The sequence below is a fragment of the Mustela lutreola genome, chromosome 1, assembly GCF_030435805.1.
Source record: "Mustela lutreola isolate mMusLut2 chromosome 1, mMusLut2.pri, whole genome shotgun sequence".
In the NCBI taxonomy this organism is placed as follows: Eukaryota; Metazoa; Chordata; class Mammalia; order Carnivora; family Mustelidae; genus Mustela; species Mustela lutreola.
The window spans coordinates 64,122,342-64,146,227 of NC_081290.1; the positions used below are offsets into that span (position 1 = coordinate 64,122,342).

General features: G+C 51.0%; 1 protein-coding gene across 4 annotated transcripts in view; it reads right to left on the bottom strand.

Annotated features, from left to right (window-relative positions):
* The window catches only part of JAKMIP1 (janus kinase and microtubule interacting protein 1), a 127,920-nt gene extending 111,927 nt beyond the window's left edge, over positions 1-15,993 (bottom strand). For all 4 annotated transcript variants that reach the window (XM_059165624.1, XM_059165614.1, XM_059165633.1 and 1 more), the window contains exon 1: positions 15,672-15,993. The gene's annotated coding sequence lies outside the window, so the exon portion shown is untranslated. The remainder of the gene's footprint in view (positions 1-15,671) is intronic.
* Positions 15,994-23,886: the final 7,893 nt, after the last annotated feature.

The following is a 23,886-nucleotide window of genomic DNA, read 5'->3' on the forward strand; positions in this document are numbered from 1 at the left end:
GTCTATGGTGTTTTGGGGATGGCAGCCTGGGTGAGGACAGTCGGTAAAAGCAAGAGCATCAGGAGAGGCCACAGATTTGATGACAAGGATTGTATGCTTCATCCCGGGCCCGGGGGAACCCGTTATGCAGAGGAGAGACAAAGCCAGGAGTAATTTCAGGAAAAGATCACCCTTTTTGGTATGACTGCTGTTTTCCCCAAACACCCAATAATTCAAGAGCCATTATGCAGAAGGAATGGGCAGTCGGGACCTGCAACCCTCCTGGGAGGACATGGGGCCTGTCCAGAGACTCAAGGTGAGGCAAGGGCTGGCCCTCATGGGCTTCCTCCCATGCAGCTCAGCTCTGTCAGTGATGGTCCTGGAGGCTCTGCCATCCCAAGTCCCAGGACTGTGCAACATGGGACACTTGGGAATTTGAGATCCTGCAATGAACCACACATGGTACTGAGGGGTAGGTGACAACAACATAGGCACAGGTGCCTATGAGAAGATGGTGGCCAGTGTCTAAAACAAAGCAGAACCATCAGCACATCAGGGGGCTGGGAGGTGACACCGAGGGCCTGGACTGCATACCGCATTCCATGGAGCCTTGGTGCTCCCTGAAGATGCTTGCAGGCCAGGGGTCTACAGCAACAAATGTTTGATTCTATCTTTTCATGTGTAGTCACTTTAAACTACAAAGACAGCATACAAGTTCAAATGAGCTACACACCAAATGTTAACCCTTTGCAGACCCCACTGCATGGACCTGAGCTGCCAGGTGAATACCCAGCCTCTCCCATCACCCCCCAGTACAGAGCATCCTGAGATCGCAAGCCAAGTGACCAAACAAACCCTTATCAATTCCAAGCGTGGTATGTAAGGATTCTCAAAACACAGATTATTTCCACAACCACAACAAAATCCTGGAAGGCTGAGGATGTCATTGTTGTTAAGACCACAACTACCACGCTCAATTTTTCATTTCAGAAGTTATATTCATCAAAGTGACCTCACCATCCTCATGTACTGACCTTAGAGTAAGTGTTATAAGTTTAAGGTCAGAAAAAGACATGCAATAATAAACCATCATTTCCCTGTTTTGTGTATTTGGGTATATTATGGTAGAGCTGTTAAATTTAAAAAGATTTTTTTCATTTTACAATGTGCAAACAAATCCAGAGAGAGGTAAGGCTATTGCATTGTTTAATGATTACCTATGATCATCATCCTTGCTCAGTGCACTTCAAGAGAGCAGATAAAGTGCCCAGCACCCAGCAGACACTCCCACTCTGGGGAAGAAGGACCAATGCAAGGCATTACAGCAGCAGGTGGGCAGGACATGAATCTGAGCCTGGGACTCCTGGCTCAGGCTGGTGTTCACACTCTGCCACTTTCCTTCTTTCCCAGAAATGAGATTAGAGCCCACATACATCACAAAGAGGGAGAGAGCACAGAAAAGCAAGGTCAGGATCTTTCTTCCACAGGAAACCATTAGAAGCCAAGCCCCTTCACCTTGAGCACCAGCTTGAAATGCGTGCACACTGGACAGAGAGCTGCCTTCTAGGAAATGCCCTTAGGGAGCAAGGGTTTCCACATTCAGCTACAGATTCGGTGGGATGGCAGGGGTGATTTCTGCCCACTGGAGGGAATCAGCCAGTTGTCAACCATCTCAGTGACGACCCAATAGATAGATTGTGTAAGTACAGAATAAGTAGGGGACCAGCCCTGCCTGCCCTGGTTCTCAGACTCCAGGGAGTATCAGGACTTTCCAGAGAATTTGTTAAAAGCCGGGCTACCAGGGCCCAACCCAATGTTTCTGATCCAGTAGCTTAGGCTGGATCCTAAGAAGGTGCATTTCCAAAACGCCCCCAGGGAGTGCTGATGCTGCTGGTCCAGGACCCCACTTGAAGAACCATTGCTCTGATCAGTTGCTCTCCTCATTGTGGCTCACTGAGGCAGATGTTCATGGAAGGTAGGAAGGGCAGGATGCAAACTTAGGAGATGGGATGGGGGCCAGGAGGGCAAAGGAACGGGCATTCCAGGAAGTGGGGCAGCATGAGCAAATGCAAGGAAGCTGGAAACAGCGGGAGGGGAAGTCAGTAGTTCAGTTTGGCCAGGAAGTAAAGGTGAGAGTGGGAGTGATGGAGGGTGAAATGGGAAGGACAAGTGGAGGTCTTGGATGTTGGGCTGACAAAAGGGAGTTGAATATCAGCTACAGGCCAGGCAGTGTTTGCTGGTATTGCCTACTAATGTCATTGCCTTGTGGTCAGAAGGCATACTTTGGATTATTTCTGTCCTTTTTAATGTATTGAGGTTGTCTCATGGCTGAGCATATGGTCTGCCCTAGAGAACAATCCACATACACTGGAGAATACATATTCTGATGTTGTTGGTAAGTCTAGTTGGTTTACAGGGTTTCCCAAGTTTTCTATTTCCTTGTTGATCTTCTATGTAGTTGTTCTATCTGTTATTGAAAGTGGAGTACATAAGTATCCAACTATGTATTATTAAATTATCTATCTCTCCGTTCATTTTGGTCAGTTTTTGTTTCACGGATTTTGATGCTCTGTTGTTAGGTGCATATGTGTTCATGATTGTTTATATCTTCCTGATGGATTGACCCATTTATCATTATAAAATGTCTCTCTTTATCTCTATTTTTTTAAGTCTATCTTAATATAATACCAGTATAGCCACTCCAGTCTTCTTGTGACTTTGCTCTTTGCATGATGTATCTTTTTCCATCCTTTTTACTTTCAAACTATTTTACCTTTTAATCCAAAGAAATCCCAAATTCATAACTTGTCGACATCTGAGGTTGGGGGAACCTGGCACCCCACCCCCATCTTCTGGCAGGAGCACCCCAAGTTTCCAATATCCTATCCAGCAATAGGACTCACTTGTGTCTCTTGTAGACAGCATATAGTTATACCATTTTTAATATATTCTAATAATCTTTGCCTTTTGACTGGATTGTTTAACCCATTCACATTTAACATTACTATTTGTATAGCTGAGTTCGTGTCTGCCATTTCACTGATTGTTTTGTACATGCCTCATGTCTTTTTGGTTCCTCTGCTCCTCCTTTACCACACTCTTTTGGATTAAGTGAATCAGACACTGGATTTGGCATAAAAAGTAGAGAAAGAACTTCAAAAGGCTAATTATTTTTAATCCACATAGCAAAATTACCCCTCTTACTATTTTCCGTTTCCTTAATGGCTTCTTTTCTTTTCTTTTTTCTTTCCTTTCCTTCCTTTCCTTTTCCTTCCTTCCTTCCTTCCTTCCTTCCTTCCTTCCTTCCTTCTTTAAGAGAGAGAGAGTGCTTGCAAGCAGGAGGGGGAGAGACAGAGGGAGAGGGAGAGAGAGAATCTTAAATAGGCTCCATGCTGGGCATGGACCCTCAAACTCATGACCAATGCAGAGCTCAAACTCATGACCCTGAGATCATGATCAGAGCCAAAAACAAGAGCTGAACACTTAACTGACTGAGCCAACCAGGTGCCTCTGGCTGGTTTTCAAATCAACCATTATTTTTTCTCTCTGGTTCCAGCAAACGGGAGCACATCAATGATTTGTCTGATAGTCGTGGGACACCATCTAAAGAAATGTCTACTACCAGATTTCTGAGTTGGAGGATTTGAAGCTACAATTTGAACTGCCCACAAGGAGGAATGGAGCCACTTGCAATGATCTGGGAATCAACTTCATGATATGGAGCAACTCTAAGTGTGGTGACAGATCAGCGCTTCAAACCAAAGTGGGAAGGGATGGTTGGAATCACAACAAAGTCCATGGCATGGGTATTTTCAAATGCCATAGTATTGCTCTTGCAGACCTGGCACAGATGCTAACGAGTCTCTGCTGAACAGATGTCCCTTGTGTACCTGTCCCAATGGATAGTCGAGACCCCATCCCAAACTGATCAGCCCACATTCCTGCCTGAGTGACTTATATCCCCAACCTCCCAGTCACTTGACCTCTTAGTTTCTCTACTAAGCTCTCAGGTTCATCAACAAACATGAAGGGAAGCTACAACTCGGGTGCCTGTGAACTGTGAAATCCCAAATTCATAATTTGTCAACATCTGAGGTTGGGGGCTCCTGGCACCCCACCACATCTTCTAACACCCCCAATTTCCAATATCCTACCCAGCAATAGGACTCGCTTGTGTCTCTGGTGCAAAGTGGCTTGCATTTGGGTTTAGTCACCCCTGTAGAAGACTCAAGGGATCTACAGTGCCCAGGCTGTCATCAACAGGACTCATCCTGGGTGACTCCAGGGAGAGATAAATGTCAATAAAGAACCCACTTGCCTGAAGGTTTAAACAGATTAGGCACAATCTGTAGGCATCCAAGCCCTTGTTCACAATAAGGTATCTGGCTGGCAAAAAGAATCTCTAGACCTCAGCCTGAAAGGACCCCAGACTTGCTTCAGGAACCCAATTACTGCCAGGCTCAATGAGCTCATTCACCCCGCTGCCCCGGCCCTGGAAGCTGTTCCGCCAGCTTCCCAAGAGAAGTCGTGTCTTCCAAAGTGCTGCTTTGGGAGAAAGAGTAAAAGCAGGACAATTTAACAAGACCTATGACCTTCAGTAAACATGAGATGTTTGGACTCTGAAGAACAGCCTGCTAGTCTGTCTATCTGTTGTCCTGGACTGAAGGTGAGATGGTGATTTGGGGGAAGGAGACTTTATGAAGAAGATAGGAAGTTCCACCATGTCCTCTTTGGGCTAACATGGCCACTGAGGTGTTTCTCTGTACTGAGGTATCTAAGGCTCACAGAGTAGTCACAAGGGGTGGCTGCTGCAGAGAGTAGAGTGAGGCTAGTTAAGGACAGAACAGACTCAACACAAGCAATGGAGACAACCCAACCACCTCCCAGCTGGGGCCCCGCCCAGCACTGCCATTATCAGGGTTATCGGGATCTGTGGGACTAAAGGCCTGAAATCTACTGACCACCTATTGTGCAGCCCACCCTGCGCCAGGCTCTGGGAAGCCTCCTGGGAATCAGAGGGCATCTCAAGCCTCCCAGAACCTTCTGGAGACTTCTTTCTAGTGGAAAAGTCAGGAAAGTCACTGACAACTGCAATACTGCATCCAGGGCAGTGGCAGAAGGATGCTTAGGGCAGCAGAAGCCCTGGCGACATGGCTGACCTGGCCTGGGGAAGGCAGGGGGATCATGGGGTGGGGGGGACGACAAGGAAGGTTTTCTGGAGGAAATAAGGCTAATGGTGGATCCTAAGTGGAAGAGGTTCACTGCGTGGATGAGGACAGGAAAAGCGAATCGGCAAATCCGTCCGAGGGAACAGCATGTGCAGAAGCCTGACTCCGTTGGGAGCAGTGGGCAGATGGTGCAGCTGGACACATGCCCCACATAAGGTGAGGGAATAGAGGGAGGCAGGAGCAGGCCACACCATGCTAGCAAAGTTGGGATGAGCAGAAGCAGCCCCTTTGGTCCATTCTTCTGCTTCCAGGCTATTCCTGTCTTAACCCAGCCCCGGTGACTTCATCCACTCAATCTGAACTTGCAGAGGAATCAAACAGTTCTCTCCTGGAGGCCCAGGAAGAATGGAGGAACTGACATCCCAGCTGGGCTATGGAGCAAGCAGGATGTTACAGTTGAGAGGTGGAAAGCCCTTTCAGACAGAGGGAGCTGGAAAAGGAGGATCCGGAAGAAAGAGCAATGCTCAGCAGCTAGTATGGTCCACGGAGATAAATAATGGCAATGGAGTTGGGAGCAGACGATCGGGGCTTTGAAAGCCCAGCTAAGGTCTGCACACTTCTCATATGTAATCAGCAACTGTCCGAGTGGCTGGAGCAGGCCCACCACTGCCATTTCTACCTGTGCAACCTCAGGTAATTCCCTCATTCTGCAATACTGAGGTTGTGTGGGCCCAATGAGGGCGGGAAAGAAAGATGCTCCCGCCCCCATAGCCTATCCTGGGGCTCCTTTTGCTTCTTTGTGAGCACACCGCACTCTCAACCTCCCACCCTAGCAGGCAGGACCATGCCGGGCATCCGCAGGCAGATGTGCGTGTGGAAAACAAGGAGGACAATGCGAGATGGCCCCTGCAAAACTGAAACAAAGCCCTCCCCCGGCATCTATGTGAAGCACAAGCACCTTATGATGGGCCTGGGCAGTGGGGGTCACCCCGACAGAGGAACTCCAGAGCGCCCAGGGGTGAAGTGACTTGTTCCCTTAGTGGTTCCTGGCTGGATCGGGGATGAAACGCAGGTTCCCTCCCAGGCCTGGTAGGAAGTAGTGGAGATGGGGTACAGGACATAAGAAATGTGTGCAAAAAGAGGAGGGTTGTGCCACACCCTGAGGCAACTGCCCTCAGCTAATCTGAGCTTGAGGTCTTGCCCTCGACCAATCAGAGCTGGCCATCATCTGCTCTTGTCCAATCAGAGCTGGCTGATCAGTTGGCTCTCAACCAATCAGAGCTGGCTTTGGGGAAACTGCTGGGATAGGTCTCCAGCATTCAGTTTGACTTTGCAAATTCTTCAGAGAACAGCAGCAAAATCCTGATGTGGTTATCACATGCAGGATTGAAAAGGCTAGAGCCATCAGGTGGAGGTTTGTCTTAGTAGAGTGGCCGCTGCTTTCGCTCCATCCCAGAGTGGTCATCTCGGCTGCTAGGCACCGGGCCAGACAGAGAACCCATCACTGCGAGCTCCCAGCTAGAGCTCCCACACAGCTCTCTTGGCAGGTGTGATGTCCACAGCGCCTCCTTCCTTAGAATCTTCAGAGAGCAATCACAGCCTTAGGGACTGATTGGGTTTGTGTTTTCTTTAGATGGTGTGGGTCTCTCCTTCCTCAGAATGAAAGCTGATGTGGGCAGGGATCTTGCCCTACCTGCTCTTCATGGGGCCCTCATTCCTTCCGGGGCCCTCATTCCTTCCGGTGACACACAAGAAGCCCTCAAATATGTAGTGTCATTGCCTGTCATCAGACGGGCTTCTTGTTTCAGAGGAGGAAACTGAAGCACAACAAAGTTGAATTAACTTGCCCAGGGCTGTCTACTTCACAGAAGGCACAGCCACAGCCCCTGTAGCCCAGCCCCTGCCCTCAAGCACTGTCCAAAAGAAATACAATGGGGACCCGACCTGCAATTTTTGATTTTTTAATTTTTTAGTTACCACATTAAAAAAAAAAGAAACAAGTGAAATGAATTCATTTAGCCCAAAAGATCCAAATTTTAATGTGTAATCACTGTCACAGTTTTTCCTGAGATCTTTTTCACTCTCCCACTGATACAAAGTCTTAGAAATCCAGTGTGTATTTTTCACTCACCAGCCCAGATCAATTCAGAGGAGCCATGTTTCAGGGCTCAATGGTGCTGAGTGGCAGCGAGTGGACAGGGGCTCAGTGGCTAGTGGACGGGAGCTTGGCGGCCAGTCAACAGGAGCTCAGCTCCAGGAGCCTCCTGCCTACCACTGGGCAAGCAAGCATATATATCACTCAGCACATGGAGACTCATTCATAATCACTAGGACCACATCTCCAACTACCAACAGCAGCAGCGCCGGTTACAAACACCTACAGAATACTAATACGGCTCTGGGCAGTCTGCCCAGGTTACTTCTGAACTTGCACCAACCCCATGAGCTAGGGACCCTGGATGGTCTCCATGTGGACTGAAAAAGGAAGAGAGGCTCAGAAAGCTTAGGAGATGTGCTCTAGGTCTGGAGCTAGCAAGGTGCACTCAGGAAGTTAAGTTGCATCTGACTCAAGCAACACCAGCAATTATTTATTGAGCACCTGCTGCGTACCAATAGCCTGTGTTGAAAGATGAGCACAAATATACCAGGCAAGGTTCCTGCTCTCCTGGTGCTTTTGCTCTAGCTTATGGCGATGGGAGAATCATAACAGACAAGGAAAATCCCCTTCGGATGGTGATGATTTCAGAAGAAAACCGACTGCAGTAGGGGAGAATAACAGCAGAGGGGAGGTGGGCAGCTACCTGGAATGGACAGGGAAGACCTCTGCAAGGCGAGGAAATTTAAGCCGAGACATGAAGGATGAAAAGACCATAGTTCTGGTGAGGGCAGGGAAGAGCATGGCAGACAGCAGGCAGCAAACACAAACCTCAGAACGGGAAGGATCCAGCATGTTCCAGGAAACAGTAGAAAGGCAACCGGGCCCCCATGCCAGCAGCTTCTCTGGAGCCATGGGGTGGGGGCCCCCCTGCCATTCCTCCTGTCTCAGGGCACTCCCACACCCCGGGCTTCGAAAATGAGAAGATAACAAACCATTCTCCAGATGTCAAGGACAAGTCAAGGCTGGAGGCTCCCAGCGCAGTGCCCCGCATGGGGTCCACACCCAGGAGCATCTGCTGAGTGGCTGAATGATGCCTGAGCAGTGAGAGGAGAGTCATGCCAGAAAGGAACCTGGGCAGCAGGAGCCCCAGGAAGAACATTTTTAACACTTCAAGCCTTGCTTCAAACACCATGCACTCCAGCCAAAAAGTGGAAACCACCCAAACACCCATCAAGAGATGAATGGATAATAAAACATGGTCTAGCCATGCCACGAAATATTACTCACCTATAAGGTGCTACAGCACTGACAACCACTACAACTGGGTGACCCTCGAGGACCTGATGCTGAGTGAAAGGAGCCGGTTGCAAGAGGCCACGTGTAATAGGATTCCACTGATACAAAATGTCCAGATTGGGCAAGTCCTTAGAGATGCAAAGCAGACCACTGGCTGCCAGAGGCTGAGGGAGGGGGAAATGCCAAGGAGCTGCTTAATGGGGACAGGGCTTTCATTGCAGGCAAAGAACGTGTTTTGTAACTAGATGTTTGTTGGGAAAAATGTTTGGAACTATTTTGGCCTTGGTTGTTCAACTTTGCAAAGGCGCTAAATGCCACCGAATGGTACGCTTTGAAATGGTTCATCTTAGGTTGTGCCGATTTCACCTTAATTTTTTTTAAAAGCGGGGGTGGGAGGGAGAGGCAGAGAACTCTTTCAACAGAAGAGTCAGGATGGCCGCCGTTGCACACATCCCTGCGTCTCTGCAATCAGATAGGAGCGATGGGCCTCCAGAAGCAACTGCACAGAACAGAAAAAGAGAGGGGACAAAGGCTCCAAAGGTTAGGGGAAGTGGACAGTTATCACACCAGATCACTCCTCGCCTCCACTCCCCATAGCTCAGGGTCCTCACAGGCTGCCCATCCTGCAAAGGAAGCAGGACACTGTTCAGTGGTGTGTCCCACCCCTCCAGCCCTGAGGAAGGGACCAGGGGCCAGGCCAGGGCTCCCAAATCAAAACAAAGCCAAGCTGGTGGCACTGGGGCCAGAAGGCCAAGCCACCACATCCCCTGACCTGGCACACACAAGAGCATTACTGCCACATGGGCAGCCCTTGGCAGTCTCGGGATGGTCGCATACAGAACCTCCTTTCATTCCCTGGTGTAGTCCTGCAGCCAAGTCTGCGCCCTGGGGTAGGAAGAACAGCAGGAGGCCGCATCCACCCAGCATCTGGGTCCTCTGAGGTCTAGGTGGGAGCTGCAAGACACGTGATGGGTCCTGGGGATGCTTCCAGTACCTTGGAAAGAATAAAGGGGACACCACGGGCCTCCCAGAGAGGATAGACCTGATACCCCGTTAAGGTGTGGCTGCTCAAGGAAACAGCATCCTACCCACCATCTGCCACGTGAGCTGGGCTTTCACCTCTTCTCTTTATTTCGTCCCCTTCCACCTGATCTGCGGGGAGAGGGACTGGGGCTGTCCCTATTTCACAAAGGAGGCGGGCTTGTCCACCATCAGCTGGCAAGTGGCAGAGCCAGCATTCGAATGCAAAGCTTCCATCAAAAGCCTCCCCCGTTAAATTATGATGTCGCTGACATTTGCCTTTTCCCCTACAAAATTCCTACAAGGCAACATGGGGTCACGGGTTAAGAGCAGGGACTGCCAGTCTGGGACGACGGGAACATTCTGGACTTAGATGGGGACAGTTACTCAACAATGTGAACACACTTAACTGCCACTGAGCAGTGTACTTAAATATGGTTACCGTGATAATCATTATTAAATATTATATATACATGTAACACAAAGATGTTTTAAGAAATGATCAGGTTGGGGCGCCTGGGTGGCTCAGTGGTTTAAGCCGTTGCCTTCGGCTCAGGTCATGATCTCAGGGTCCTGGGATCGGGTCCCGCATCAGGCTCTCTGCTCGGCAGAGAGCCTGCTTCCCTCTCTCTCTCTCTGCCTGTCTCTCCATCTACTTTTGATTTCTCTCTGTCAAATAAATAAATAAAATCTTTAAAAAAAAAAAAAAAAAGAAAGAAATGATCAGGTACCAGGTCATTAAGAAACTGTCAACAGGGGCACCCGGGTGCTCAGTTGGTTAAGCAACCGACTCTTGCTTTGGGCTCAGAGCATGATCTCAGGGTCCTAGGATAGAGCCCTGCATCAGCTCCACACTCAGCAGGGGATGGCTTGAGAATCTCTCTCCCTCTCCCTCTCTTGCTTTCTGCCCCTCCCCCACCCCACTCACACAAGTGCTCTCTTTTGGTCTCTCTAAAATAAATATTTTCTTAAAAAAAGAAACTGTCAGTAAATTTTTAAAAATAGATATCATACAGAACATATTCTCTAAACATGGCAAAATTCAATTAGAAGCTAATTAAAGGGGCACCTGGGTGGCTTAGTGGGTTAAGCCTCTGCCTTCAGCTCAGGTCATGATCTCAGGGTCTTGGGATCAAGCCCTGCATCAGGCTCTCTGCTCAGCAGGGAGCCTGCTTCCCCCCGCCCTCTGCCTGCCTCTCCGCCTACTTGTGATCTCTGTCAAATAAATAAAATCTTTTTTTAAAAAGAAGTTAATTAAAAATATATTAATTAGGGGCGCCTGGGTGGCTCGGTGGGTTAAGCCGCTGCCTTCGGCTCAGGTCATGATCTCAGGGTCCTGGGATCGAGTCCCGCATCGGGCTCTCTGCTCAGCGGGGGGCCTGCTTCCCTTCCTCTCTCTCTGTGATCTCTTCCCTTCCTCTGTCCTACTGTGATCTCTCTCTGTCAAATAAATAAATAAAATCTTAAAAAAAATAAAAAAAATATATTAATTAAAAATATATAAATCCTCCCCCCAAAAAATAATAAAGTGGACTGCTTGGGTGCAGTCCCTGCTCCCCACTTATGAGCTCTGTCACCCCCGCAGTGGGCTTCAGAGGCTGTCTGTACCCATCTGTAAAGTGACAAACGCAAGGCACCTCCCTCTAGGCTTGTGTCCGGAACTGAATGAACCCAAATGGGGACAGCACAGACTGGGCGGGCAGAAAACTCCCAGCTGCAAAGGGCCAGGTAGTGTTTCTGGCTTTACAGGTGATGGCCACAGTGGTGAAACTCTGCCAACACAGCAGGAAAGCAGCCACAGCAACGGGTGCGTCAGTGGGCGTGGCTGGGTGCCAATAAAACTTTATTTACAGAAGCGGGCATCGCGCTAATAGGGTTGCCACTTGCCAACCTCTGGCACATATCCTGGCCCTTGGTAGGTGCTTAACAAGCGTTAACCGCTACAATTAAGAAAAATGGCATTTAACTCGATTCATTTCTAGAGATGAGTGAGAGGTAAAATACTTCCTGTTGCAGTCGCAAAAATAAAAAGTAATACCGAAGACGAGAGCAGAGCCTCCATGCCCTCTGGGGCTCCTCTCTGTAAGCTCTTCCCCTCCCACCTCCTACAGGAGGGGCTCCTCACAGCATGAGGCTCCCAGCGCCCCACCCCCTTGTTCCTGCCCCTCCACGCTGGCCCAAGGTTCCTGGGCTGTCAACCTGGCCTTCCAAAGGCCAGAGCAAAGAAAACATTTTTTTTAAAGATTTTATTTTATTTGATAGAGAGAGATCACAAGTAGGCAGAGAGGCAGGCAGAGAAAGAGGGGGAAGCAGGCTCCCCACTAAGCAGAGAGCACGATGCAGAGCTCGATCCCAGGACCCTGAGATCATGACCTGAGCCAAAGGCAGAGGCTTTAACCCACTGAGCCACCCAGGCGCCCCAAGAAAACATTTTCTGACAGTGTTCTGGGCTAGAAGGACAATGACAAACAAGGCCCCGCTGCTGACCGGCCCTGGAGTACCTTTCCTGAGCCTTGGATTACAGCAGCACTAATGGCTTCTACTGGCTTCAAGGTAACCGATTTCGATCAAAAGCACAGAGAAGCATCCTCTGATTGATTCCTCACATGGGCCCTGTAGGAAGGTCGACTTTCCATTACAGGGATCAGCATGTTCCACAGAGCAACACCTAAGTTCTGGAGCATAGGCGCTACCCCCTCCCCTCCGCTGCCCCACCCTGGTGAGTTCTGCCTCTGCCTCCCTCCACCTCCACCTCCAAGCTCAGTCCCTGTTTGTCAGGTGCCCACATAAGCCTTTCCCTAGAGGGGTGCTGTGCAGCTTCAGTGAGAGAGAATTCCCAGAAGGAGTGGGAGTTTAAGCAACGATAGCTCTATTCTTCATGTGAGCATCCCAGGAAAAGCACCCGGGCATTGAACTTGCCCTAAGGAGGTCGGAGCTGGTCCTCAGTGCAGCCCCTCTGACCCAGCCCAGTTCCAGCCCTGTTCCTTCACAGCTCAGCTCACCTAGCTGGTGCTGATGGTTTGTTCCTTTAAGCGGGTAAGAGTCTTCCTAGGAACTGGGTGGAAATCACTGTCACCACTGAGCAGGAAAGAAGCCCAGAAGACAGAAGCATCAAAGGAGATGCTTGAGGCAGGTGGGTGGCCTTCGCTAGTGCACGCTGAGCTCAGGACTCCTGCCCGCAGCCCTCAGCACCTTCTCCCACAAGCATGCACAATTCCCAGAAGCCAGCACACACCCGCTCCCTCCATCACTCACTCCCATTTATGGAATGTGTAGCTTATGGCTTGAGGTTGTTAGCTAGGGAGGGACACTGAGGGCTTCTGCTCTGGGTGGTTGCTCTGGGACAAAACCAAAGGACTGACTTTTGAAACACACACACCCCCATCACCATGACCGCTTATTCAGTGGTGCCTGTGCCCAGAGACGACACTCAGATACCCACACCAGCCATGCCAGAGAGACCACTGTCCCCATTCTTCAGGAAATGGGAGGCTCAGAAAGGTTAATCCTATGGCCCAAGATCACACAGCCTTAAGGGATAGGACAAAGGTGAATCGACTTCAGAAGACTGGCAAAATGGCCTAAACACCCCAAGGAGACCAAGCAAGGAGACCCAGAACACGGTGCAGTCATCACCAATCTTTCTGCGGGAGGCACCCCATTTGGATTACAAAACCCAGGTGGGAGGCACCGCCTTAGTCTCAGCCGGGAGAGGAGCAGGGCCCCGGTGGGCACCAGGCAGTGCCCCAGAGCCTGCAGAGAGGCAGGGTCTCATTCTCATGCCTTGCTCAGCAATTGTTCCTTCTGCCGCTCCTCTCCCAGCCCCAACCAACCCTCTACACCAAAAGGCCTCCATCCTGGCTCCTCACCGTGAAACCTCTGGCTAGGCCAAGCAGAGACCGTCAAGCTCTGTCCCTCCCTATGCACGTCCCTCTTATAGCGCTGGCATGATTGATGTGGGCGTGACTGCCTCCCCAGGAAGGTGGAACCCCCCACCCGTCCAAGCGGGGCTCCCCCTCAGACCTCACTGTGACCCCACTCTCCAGTGGCCAAGGTCTGCTTAGGGAAAAACCACACACCCACGAAACTATACATGGATAAATGTTCTAAAAGAGCACAGACGAGAGAACCCACAATCTATCCGGCAAAGTCAGGAAACACCACCAAGACTTCACAGGAGACCTGGGCCTTGACATATGACTAGTTCTTCAGGCAGACGAAAGAGGGCACATCTCCCAGGAAAACCAAAAACCAAAACTGAAACCAAACAAAACCACAGTATGTGGGGAGAAGCCTAAGTGAGAAGACAGGCCTGGCAAACACAGAGGAAGTACATGAGGCTGAGACAGTGGGGCAAGGGAGAGAGGTGGGCCGGGAAACCAGAATGCGAAGAACGTGTGAGGTCACAGAAGCAGCTAAGGATGGTTTGCGAACGACAATGGCAATGATCGCATTTGTTGGGTCCACACCCTGACCCTTCAAGGGACTTCTCACGGGACAAGTCTCAAGGTGGGAGTGACCGCCATGCTCTGGAGAGATGCTCGCCATTACAGACCACGTGCAGTCATGCCCTCTCATGTTGGGCAAGCATCGGAGAGGGGTCCTGACCACCCCATGCCATCCCCAAACCTCCTTATCCATCGGCTCATGGAAGTGCCACCCACCTGCCCAAGGTCTGGAGGAGAAGCCAGCATCTCCAAAGACCCACCCTATACCTGCTGGTCACTCAGTTAACAGGAAGAGCCCCTCTCAGGTGGGATATGTACTGTGACCCAAGCCCTATGTGAAGGGCCGAGGCTTCCCCTGGGCTTCAAAATCTCCTAATCTGGCCTGGGAGGCCAAGACCATCAGAAAGGATAACAGTGAGTCCCATTCTGCCAGACATAGAAGCTCAGGCAGGGCAAGGGGTTCTCTCTGACCTTCATGGAGAAGGAGCTGGCCAGTAGAAGGAAGGGCGTTCCCAAAGAGGGAACAGCACAAGCAAAGGCCAAGGACGTGTGCCTGTGAGTGTGCGTGGAAAGGGTGGGGGTGGGGGAGGACCAGCAGTTAGATACAGTATCTCTACAGTCTAAAGAGCCGGGCAGAGGCTGGCAGAGAGCCCAGGCCGGCCAAGCCATCAGGAGAAAGGCAGACTACGGTGTGTGGGGAGGGGTGGTGGTGTGTTGGGGGGTGGGGGCGGGTGCTTCTAGGGCTATGCGAAAGACTCCAGCCTGGCAAGCGTCCTCCATCAGGGATGACGAGGCCGGATCGTCAAGAGCTCGCAGCAGGGAAGGTGGAGTGATGGAGTGATGGGGGCAGGCGGCTGGGGACGAGGGCATGGGCACTAAGGCAGGGCGTCCAGGAAAGGTGCCCGGTCCCCCGGAGCCAATCCTTGTGCGCCATCTCCAGAGGCTGCGTGCGCCCAGGGCGCGCCGGCGGGGCAGCAGGGTGGGTTCCAGCCTTTCTTCCCAGCGCTTCAGCCTCCTCCCGGAGCCCACGTGGGCGGAGCAGCGCGGGGGTGTGCGTGGCAGCGGCCGCAGCAGCGGGTGCTGTGCGTGGGGCGGGGGTGCAGGCAGGGCGGCCCCTTCCGGCCCCCTGCCGCCCCGGAGCGGCCCGAGCTCCAACCTCTGCGCCACCTTGGCCGGGACCTGGGGGTACCCTGACTTACTCAGTGGGTAGGACTCCGAGGGAACCGGGCGGCCACGCCCCCCGCGCCACTCCCTGGAGGCAGCCGGTGGGTTCCCCCTCCCCCTTCTTGGCTCGGGGGCGGAATGGGGAGAGAAGTGGAAATAGGGGTGTCGTAAGGGAGAGAGGGGGGCTGGGACAGTACGGGGGGGGGGCCTATGAGGGAGGCGACGCAGAGTCCTCTTGCTGGGAGAGGCTGCAGGGGGATTTGGAGGGGAATGGGGGATGGGAACCGAAGGGTGGGGGACCACGGAGGTGAGACGCGAGAGCGGCAGGGGATCTGGAGGGGCGCGAAGGCTAGAAGAAGGGGAGGTGGGCGATGGGGCGGGGCTGCACCGGTCATCGCGTCCCCTGCCGCGGGGTCCGCCCATCGGTCGCTGGGTCCGCGGGCGCCCTTCGGCCAGGGCGCGCCTCCCGCCACCCCCCGCGGGCGCACCTGTACCCACCTGCTCGGCGCTCAGGCCCGAGCCGGGCAGCAGCTGCGGACGTAGCGAGCGCAGCCCCGCGCCGCATCCTCCGGCCGCCCCCTCCCCGCCCCGAGCTTACGCTGCCGCCGCCCCCGCCTTAAAAAGGACAAAACGGAACAGAAAAAGGTTGCGTGCAAAAAAAAAGAAAGAAAGAAAGAAAGAAAAATCGTAATAAGCAACCGAGGAATACGGATAGATGCGCGCGCGCGGCTCTGCGGGGCGGGGGTCGAGGTGCGGCGGCGCCGGTGACGGCGCTCGGGGCAGCCGGCAGCGCGTGCCGCACGCTCCCGGCTGCAGCTCCTGCTACCGCCCGGCGCCCGGCTCACGGCGAGGCCCCGCCCCTCCCCTGGGTCTCCCCTCCGATTGGCCCGCCCTCCTGCCAGTCAGGGGGGAAGGCGCGGCGCTCGCCCCGCCCCCGCCCGGGGCCGAGGCCGGGAGCGGTTAGGCTGCAGCCGGAGGAGGTGTGGGGAGGCCTGAGCGTGCGCACTTGGCCGCGCGGCCAGCGCCGGGGAAGGGCTGGGGTCCCGCGGCTGAGCGCCCGGTGTCACGCGGGGTCGTGGCGCCCGCTGGGTCGGAGCTGCCTTGGACCAGGAGGAGTTTGCCGGCTGCAGTCGGGGCTAAAGTCCCCAGGATGCTCATCCCTGCCTTTACCTGGGACTGTGACCATCCTAGGCCATTGGTGGTCAGGGAAGACATAACTGCCGAGGGACCTGTATTCTCCCCTTTGTGCCGACTGCAATCTCAGGGTCACAGGTTAAAGGAAATGTTGAAAGTGACACAGCCAGCAAGTGGCGGAGCCAGGAGTCTTACCACTAGGCAAAAAAAAAAAAAAAAAAAGAAAAGAAAAAAAATTCCTGTCACCAAAAAATAGTGGAATGATATGATATCTAGTAGAGGCTTGAAGGAAGGGTAGAATTTAGCGAGGCAAAGATCCATTCTTTCAGTTCCATTCCACAAATATTGCTTGGGCACCTACTATGTACCAGGGACCCCTTAAGATCTAGGGATACTGCAGTGAACGGCAAGAAGGCCCCCGCCCTCCTGGATTTTATATTCCAGCAAAGGAAGGGAAAAGCATTAACATAGCATCTTGACTGGAGGAAAACGTGGCATATTTGAGAATCTAAAGAAGAGGGGGTATCTCTGGGCTACAGAGAGGTGAGGAGGAGAATGGTGAGGATGGGGTGGGCAGGGGGAACAGGGGCCAGGATGTGTAAGATCTCTAGGCTGTGGGAAAGACTTCGGGGTTGATCCTGAGACTATCTCACGAGGGAAGGTGGTCTGTGGGACCACTGTCGGGTGTGCATATTTGAAACGTCCTGGTCTACTTCTTCTGCCTCTGGACCACCCAAGAGGCAAATACCATCACTTTCTCCTCACTAGGGATCAGGAGGCCCTGGGGCCCAGAACACATAGCAAGCGGCAACAGGGGAACCAAGAGTCTGACTGTCTCCAAAGCAGCCCTCCAGGTATCATGGGACCCATGGTCTGTGAGCCCAGGCTAAAGCTGCCATCCCCTCGACAGGCCATGCACGTTTGAGGGTCTTGGGGAAGGGGTTCCTGTCGCTTTCCAGAGCAGTAGTTACTGCCCGCTAACCCCCCTCTGACTGGTCCAGGCTGTCTGGGGCTAGAGTAGGGGGTGGGAGGTATCCTAGCTTGGCCACTTACTAGCTGGTGGCCTTAGGCAAGTTATTGAGCCTTTGCTTTTCTCAGTTTCCTTATCTGTAAAATGGAGCTTAGAATAGTAACAATCTCATGGGTTTGAGTGGGGATTAAATTAGTTAGTATATATGGATCTGTGTTACTTTCTGAAGGCTGCCATCAAACACTATCACAGACCAGGAGGCTTAAAACAACAGAAAGTTACACTCTCTCTTTTTTTTTTTTTTTAAGATTTTTTTTAAAAAGATTTTATTTATTTATTTGACAGACAGAGATCACAAGTAGGCAGAGAGGCAGGCAGACAGAGAGAGGAGGAAACAGGCTTCCCACTGAGCAGAGAGCCCAATGTGGGGCTTGATCCCACATTGGACCCTAGGATTATGACCCGAGCCCAAGGCAGAGGTTTTAACCCACTGAGCCACCCAGGCGCCCCTAAAGATTTTTTTTATTATTATTTATTTGAGAGAGAGATAGTAAGAGAAAGCATGAGAGGGGAGAAGGTCAGAGGGAGAAGCAGACACCCTGCGGAGCTGGGAGCTTGATGTGGGGGCTTGATCCCAGGATTCTAGGATTATGACCTGAGCAGAAAGCAGCAGCTTAACTAACTGAGCCACTCAGGCACCCTGAAAGGTGCGCTCTCTTGATACTGTAGGGCAAAAGTCCGAAGTCCAGTGATTGGCAGGGGCTTGTTCCCTCTAGAAGCTCTAAGAGGGAGGAACTCCGAGGACCATTTCAGCTTTCTGAGGCTCCAGGTGCTCCTGGCATGTGGCCATGTGACTCAGATCTCTGCCTCTTTCTTGACCGAGGCCCTCTCTTCTGTCTGCACCTTCTCTCTGCTTTATTTATTTACTTTAATTTTTTATTTATTTATCTTTGAGGGAGTGCAACCACGTGAGTGGGGAGGGAAGGACAAAGAAAGAGGAAGAGAGAGAATCCTAAGCAGGGTCCACACCCAGCATGGAGCCCAACATGGAGCTCGATCTCATGACCCTGGGATCTCGACCTGAGTGGAAATCAAAAGCCGGACACCTTACTGACTGAGCCACCCAGGCACCCGTAGGTCTTTTCTTTTCTTTTTCTTTTTTTTAGATTTTATTTATTTATTTGACAGACAGAGATCACAAGTAGGCAGAGAGGCAAGCAGAGAGAGAGAGAGGAGGAAGCAGGCTCCCTGCTGAGCAGAGAGCCCGGTGCGGGACTCGAACCCAGGACCCTGAGATCATGACCTGAGCTGAAGGCAGTGGCTTAACCCACTGAGCCAGGCAGGCGCCCCCTAGGCCTCTTCTTTTATAAAGACTCTGGTCTGTGGGTGTGGGATCCACTGAGCTAATCCAGGATTATCTCACTTCAAGATCCTTAACTTAACCACATGTACAAAGATGCTTTGGCCAAATAAGACCACATTTATAGGTTCCAGGATGTTATTGTAAATGATACCATTATTTAACTACAACTGTGATCATTCTTAAGGAGGGGGGAAAGGTACGAGGAGATCACATCCTGTGGAACCTGGCTTGATCCTAGGGCCTCGCCTTTGCTGAAGAAGTCAGCCCTGAGTATTCGATGGCTGGATGAAGAGGAAGAGGGAACATTCCAGGGAGAGCAAGCAGTAGCACGAATGCCCTGAGTATGGGCTTAACCTTCTAGCGGGAAGGGAGCCATCAAGGGTTCTTGAGGAAATACATGAGGGACAGGATTAAAGGAGGCATGGTCCCGTGTAGAAGGGCAGGCAGACCCCACTAGCCCCATCAGTCCTTCCCCAGACATAAGCAGGCATCCACTGGGCACTGGTGCTTTCCCCAGGCAGCAGGGAAGTGGCCGGAAACAGCTCGTCTCTGCCTAGTGGCTCATGGGTCAGTGGGAGAGACCACAGTGGATCATTATGATGGGGTAGTCCAGGCAATAGGAGTGTAGGGGGAAGAACTCCGAGGATCACTTCAGGGACTCAGGAGAGGATTTCTGGAGAAGACACTTGCCCTAAGGTTAGACAAGGAGGGGAGGATGCAGGCCTTCCAGGCAGAGGGAAGAGCAGGTGCAGAGAGACCATGGAGGTATTGGAGACAGAGGCATGGATTTCAGGCCTGGTGCCCCATAGGGAGCACACAAGGCTAAGAGGCTGGCAAGGACCATGAAAGCCCCACTGGGACTTTGGGTCATTAAGGAATTTGAAATAGGTCACCACAGCTGGTTGGCATACTCCAGGATTTGCATGGAGGCTGGGTAGGAAGGTAGAGGTGAGAGACTATTGAGTTTGGTAGAGATGATGGAGGGAGGTTGAAGGTCAGAACCAGGATGGTTTGAGCTACGACCTCCAGAAGGACAGATCAGGACCCTCCAAGGAGCACTCCCACCACCCCCGTCTACCTGGTTGGAACTGATCCAGCTTGTAAGACTGGCTTTCTGGGTGGTTGGTCGTGCTGGAGGATGGGTAGTAATAAGAGCAAGCTGGTCAAGCATCCTCTGACAGATACATTCTGGGAGCATTAACCTGTTTAGTCTACACAACTGCCCTAGTACAGAGAGGTTAGGTAACTTGTCCTAGAGCTCACAGTCAGTAGAGCCAGAATGCAGAGCACTGGCAGCCTGGGTCTAGGGATGAAGAAACCATCACCTTGTTAGTAACGACTCACATTTACTGAGCACCTACTGTATGCAAGGCACTGTCAGAGCTCCATATGAATTAATTCATTTTAGTTCGTCCTTATCCTTAGACACTGAGAAATGTACAGGTTCAACAACTCAACTACAGTCCCCAGCTGGGAAGTGGCTGAGTCGGGACTGGCACCCGACTGCTGGGCTCCCCCAGTGGCAGATGCCCCACATCTCCCAAGTAGCAGAAAACCATCCTGCTGCTGGGGAGATGCACGGGAAAGCTCCAGGCGTCCCCCTGAGACTGAGGGGTACAGAAGAACCAGTGCTGGGCGAGGGGTGGGGAGCAAGCGCCAGGCTCTGTTGTGGGCTCAGCCACAAATTAGCTGTGTGCCTGGGACAAGTCCCCTCAGTGCTCTGAGCCACAGTCTTCTCCCTGTCCAGTAGAAATAGTGCCACTCCCCACACCTGCCAGACTCTCTGGGATGGGAGTCCCAGTTCCACCATTTGCTCCCACAGTCACCATCTGAGTGATGGGAAGAACAGAACCAGGATCACAGTCGTGGCCCACCTAAGGCAGCTGGGCCATTCGTGTGCTCAGTGGGGGAACACTGTGGAAATTAGGGGATTCGTAGCAGAAAGCTTACCTCCCTCCGTCACTGCAAGCGCTGTTATTCTTGTGCTCTGGAGGAGACAACAGAGACTCAGACAAAAAGATCTGGAAACTCCAGCCAGGTCTTCCACCCCAAGCCCGCACTGCCATCAGTCCACTTTCAGATCCTAAAGGATGATGATGGGAATTAGGCTGCGTTAAACAGCTGCATGATTCCATTTATAGAACTCTATCAAAATGGCAGAATTTTAGAAAGAGAGGACTGGCTCGTGCTACCAGGAGTTGGGGAGGGGGAGGGTGGTGGCTGTGGCTGTAAAGGGGTAGCAGGAAGGGTCATCGTGTGCAACAGGTCTGTGTCCTGCCTGGGACGGCACACACAGCAAGGAGTCTGCATATGTCATAAGTTTGCATGGAACTAAGTGCATGCACATGCAGGAGTTCAGGAGAAGCCATGGAAATCTAAATAAGTGTGTGGGGGGGGGACCTTACCCATGTTAGTTGCCTGGTCTGTGACATTGTATGATAGGTTTGCAAGGTGTTACCTTTGGGGGAAACCAGGTGAAAGGTATACTGGCTCCTAGTTATTACTTCCAATTGCATGTGAGTGTCCAGTTGTCTCAGTACAAAAGGTTCCCAAAGACAGGGATGACCATGAAAGGAGCTAGCTGCCCCAGGCTCCTGCACGGGACAGGACTGATCCCTGGGGCAGGGGCATGGGCACTGAGGGCCTGTAGATTTCCCCCAGAAACAAAGGGGAGCAGCCACAAGGGATGGGAGGCGCACAGAATACCCAAGTTCCCATCACTGTCCTTGCAGGGGAGTCCAGTCTCCTGGGACACAAGGTCCGCATGCCAGGACACTCTTCTCCACTCCACCCTGCAAGAAAACAGCTTTCTGTGGGTTATTTCTGGTTCTATGAATAATACATGCCTATTGTAAAAAAAAAAAAAAAATTCAGACAGTATAGGCAGATATAAAGAAGGTGACCTTGAATCTTGCCACACCACGGTGACCCCCACGAGCCCTGGGGTGACCAGAGCTCTGTGGCTCTGCTCATTGACATAAATGGGCATAATTGCAACATGGTATTTTTACTGTGGATGCCTCCCCCTCCCCATTCCCATATCACGTCCCCCATCAGGTAGCCTGTGATAACAAACTCACTATTTTCACATTTTTCTCTCTAGACATATGTGAGTATATACTATAACACACACCCATACAGGGCTTCAGGGGCTTTCATTTCATTTTGAAATGAATCCATCATAAGCACATTTATGTGCTTCTTACTCTTCACACCCACCAACACCTGCTGGAATCCCCGCCGGCATCCAGAGGCAACTGGCCTCGTTCCTTGAAAGGCTAGATGACACCCCACAATGTGGGCATCCCCTTCACCCTCGCCCACTGACAACCAGTAGCAGTAAATATCCTGGCCAGTATCAGTATTTTTATTTCCACAGATGAATTCCCAGAAGGGGCATTGCTGGTTTGAAGGCATAAACTTTTATCTGAATCGATGCTGACAGATTACCTTCCCAGTGCTCTGTGACACGTCACCCTTCTGCCCCAATGCAGGAGTTTCCCATCAGTCAGCCAAATCCCTGGCCCTGGGGCATTGCTGCCCTGATGGGTGCAAAGTGATGTGTCCTTGTGATTTTAGAATGTGTCTCCCTGCCTGCTGGAAAAGTGGGGAGAACTGGAATATGTAGGTGACTTTAGAGCGGCTCTTTTCAAAATTGTCTTGGACAATTTTGGACGCTTGGTCCATTTGTAGTTGAGGCTTTTTCTTTTGTCCGTTTGTTATGGGGGGTGTGTCCAGGTTTTTTTTTTTTTTAATTTATTGAAGCATAATTGAGATACAATGTCCTATTAGTGTCGGGTGTATAGTATCAAGTGTATAACATAGAGACTGGCCGATCATGTACATTAGTCGGTATCTGCCACAATGAGTGGTCTCCATGCAACAGTATCATGAGATTTCTGACTATGTTCTCTGTCCTGCACTTAGCATCCTTGCAGCTCATTGATTTCATAACTGGAAGCTTGTACCTCTTTCTCCCCTTCACCTGTCTCTCCCACTGCCCCACTCCCTCTCCTCTGCAAACTGAATGCATACAACCATGTTTCTCCTTAGGATCGTTCTCCGTATTTATGAGTCTGCTTTCTTTTGTCCATTTTTAAGTGTTCTCAGCAGAGCCGACACTCCTCTGTTGGTTCTCGAGGCTCAAGTACTTTTTCCAAATCTCGCATTCACCTCTTGAATTTGCTTGTGACCTTGTGGTGTAGTCAGATATGTAGATAGAGCCGTCACTTTCTTTTTCCTTTTAATACAGCTTCTGAGTTACGTTCTTGGTTAGATGGTCTCCATGGCATCTGGACAGTGCATGTAGCTTAGATTTTCCTACAAGTGCAGGAAAACTCAGGCGGCTGCTATGCCTGTTAATTCCCCCTACAAAAAATAAAAATGTGATCTGGCTAGCAAATGTGACCCTAGAAAATACGTTTAAATAGAGAAATTTCCAATTGTTAAAAAATATTTTGGGGAGAAGGTATTTTAAGAATGCCAAGTAATATATATAACATATGTATTTTCCAAAGCCCAGGAAGGTGGTTTCCAAAAGTGTCAGTTGCATTTCCATACTACTTCAAAATAAATAAATAAATAAATAAGGCACACACAAAAACAGTGAAATTATACTTACAGTAAAAAAAAAAATGTTAGGGGCCCTTTTTGAGGACAGGGCCTGGACAGAGGACAGGATTCCATCTGTACTTGTCACATTGGAACTTGCCATCAGATTCATTACTTCAAGATTTCGCTGTGTGTGTTTATCTTTTTCCTAATTCCCTATGCACGGTGTCATATCTATATATATATATTCATTCTCCCACATTTTCCTTTTTACTTCATACTGAGTTTTTAAAAAATTCATCCATTTTAATACATGTGGCTGGCTGAACTGGGAATAGACATTCTAGCAATTAAAAAAGAATTTAAACCTTGAGACCACAGACATTTGCATCTGTACTTCAGAAGCACGTAGATAAAAGGCTTCTCCATCAAGGCTTCTCAACAGCAGAACGATAATCCTTTGTAGAGAGGGCTGTCCCTGGCCTCCATGGCCAGATCCCACTAGCACCCTCCTCCTAGACATGACAACAAGATGCCCCCAGAGAGTGCCAAATGTCCCCCGAGAAGGCAAAATCACCCCTGGTTGAGAACCAGTCTTCTAGAGTTTACACCATAGGACGGGGAATGGTAGAGCACGGGGAGGAAATGTTCCCAATTTTACAAGGCACTACCAGATAGTTGCCCAAAATGTTTCT